This window comes from Penaeus japonicus, unplaced genomic scaffold (assembly GCF_977035675.1).
Source record: "Penaeus japonicus unplaced genomic scaffold, GWHDUDI00000001_assembly GWHDUDI00000005, whole genome shotgun sequence".
In the NCBI taxonomy this organism is placed as follows: domain Eukaryota; kingdom Metazoa; phylum Arthropoda; class Malacostraca; order Decapoda; family Penaeidae; genus Penaeus; species Penaeus japonicus.
Window position 1 is genome coordinate 15577096 of NW_028234407.1, and position 2500 is coordinate 15579595.

Consider the following 2500-nt stretch of genomic DNA (forward strand, 5'->3'; position numbering starts at 1 on the left):
ATCATTTTTATCAGATTAACCCTTTCCCGACGGGGCACTCGCTACGCGAAGACCCCTATGCAGGGCGATTGCAATATTGCATTGTAATCGTCACACTGGCATGACGCCCTGGCATCGGGAGTTTGGCTGTGTCACACGAGTGTGACGCACCGTCGTCATAGGGTTAAAGGGAAATTGCATGTAATTGCTTTATTTTATTAAAAACAAAAACAAAAAAAAACATGGTATTTATGTTCACAATTTCCCATTATAGTCAACATTAGTATTTAGAAAGCTATATAGTTCTGCATTCATCTTCAGACTAAAATATTAATGTACTTGTTCTATACTTTTATACACTGCTGAATATTGATTTTACTTGTTAACCCACACAGGACGGGTGGTACAGCATGTGTACCGCGCATTCAAAAGCCCAGTTGCCGGGCGGCACAGTATTGTGCCAGCCATTCAATTGATTTAGGCCTAATAATTCGAACGCCCCGGCATTTGGACATTCAAGGCTAGAATTCCCCCGTCGGGAATGGGTTAATATCTACTATGCCTATCGTATTGATTGTGAAATTAACAACTTGTTAATATCTACTATGCCTATTGTATTGATTGTGAAATTAACAACTTGTGAAATATGCATATATATTTTTTGTGATCTCACCTGGATAAGAAATTTAATTTACAAATGGAGAGATATACACTCTGTACACATACATTGTATACAGTGTATGCAAGGCTTTTTATACAGAGTATGCAAGGCTTGAATGCTAAAAGATTGAACAGCGAATTAATTTTGTCCTGTTTATACAAGTGATCAAAATCAAGCTTTTATCGGTATCATCCTCCATATGGTCTGTCTTTTAGTTTCTTGTTGTCAAAAAGCTTCTTTATGATACCTTTGCTATTAACACCTGATCTGTTTCAAAAATTGGTAGTTCAGTAATACATTATTATTGCTATTATTATTATTATTTTTTTTATAATGTAATTTAACTGTCAAGTTAATTGGAACCAGTGAGTTAAAATATGTATAAGAGGTGTCAAATAATGGAGTAAGTTCTTTGTTATTCATCACTAAATGTAAATTATCTTGTTTTGTTCTTAATCCGTTAATACCAGGTGACAAGATATTACGTCAAGTAGTGGCAGTAACTGCTGCCGGGGATGAGATATTTTGCCATGGCTTTCCATATGGTTGGTGAGCTGGGTGATTGGGTGTGTAGAGACCAGAGTGGGTGAATAGCCTGATGCATTAGGCTCGCATGCTTGAAATACCCAGGTGTTTAGACCTTTTGGAGCCAAAACTGTCCTGTTTGCAACAGGTTAATCACTAAAGATGAGACGACTTCTCTTAATTATTGATGCTATGGGTCTTGAAGTGTATGCAAGGTAAGCTTGCCCAAAGAAATTTTTTAAATGTGTGCCATTCATTATCAAAATGCATGATGTTCTCTTTACATCAAAGATAGGTCAAATAGCATAATCAGTATAGACTATTACAAAGGGTGACTGCTCTGTAGACCAGATGGTTTGAAAGTGGTTAGAATTTTCCAATACTCAAAATGTTAACTTCATTAGGAGGTATATTTTCACTGAAGTGGTTATGTTTTTCATGCACAAAAAATTCCAACTCTGTTAATGTAATTCTTATGCACTGTAGTTGAAGCATATTCTAATATTTTTCTTGTTATTGTTTTTTCTGTTGCAGAAATAATTAAAGTCATTCTGACAAAAAAAGTTAACCAATGAAATATAATTATCATCTAAAGCAAGAATGGCCTCATCTTTTTCTTGCCACTTAAATTTCAGCTTTTACTGGTCTTTTGTTTGTCAGGCTTGATTTTACACTTCAGAACATATTTGTCTTGTGCTGGTATATCAAATATGGATCGGTGGAGCATGAGAGTTGGAAAAGTTTTTGAAAGGAAATGGAAAAAAAAAATTAAAAACATTTAAATAAAATACTTACAGTTATACTCATCATAATGCATACTGTGATAAATCATGTATTTATCTTACATTAACCCATTCGCGCCAGCTGACATGCTGACACGTTTCGTGGTTTTTGGGTCAGATGCCAGCAATGAGATATTTGGTCAAGGACAGTGCTTGGGGTGAGTGAGCGGACAGCCCAGGCTCGTGGCTAATGCGCCCGAGAATCCCGAGGCGTTAGGCTTATGCTTTCGAAAACCCTGGCATTCTGACCATTTAGAGCCGGAATAGCCCCGGCGTGAATGGGTTAATGTGAATATAAAATTCGTTGTAAAAAACAAATTAATGTTAGTAGCCAAGAATGGAGGTGACTGAAAGAAAGGAAAGGGTAATCATAGGGGAAGGGGATAGGAATTGAATGGTGAGTGCAGTGACCTCTTAGCGTTTGGAAGAGAGGATTTGATAGGAGTAGAAACCACCTGACACACTGGAGAGGGCTCAATAAAGTATTAGGATAGGGGGAGGAGATAGCTGTCTTTGGCTTTGAAACTGAAAGAAAGATGACCTTCACTACATC

The 2500-nt window shown here is 37.0% G+C and overlaps 1 protein-coding gene across 26 annotated transcripts in view; it reads left to right on the top strand.

The window, feature by feature from the left end:
- Positions 1-2500, top strand: part of LOC122265181 (uncharacterized) — a 675490-nt gene that overhangs the window by 229239 nt on the left and 443751 nt on the right. The window lies entirely within an intron of this gene.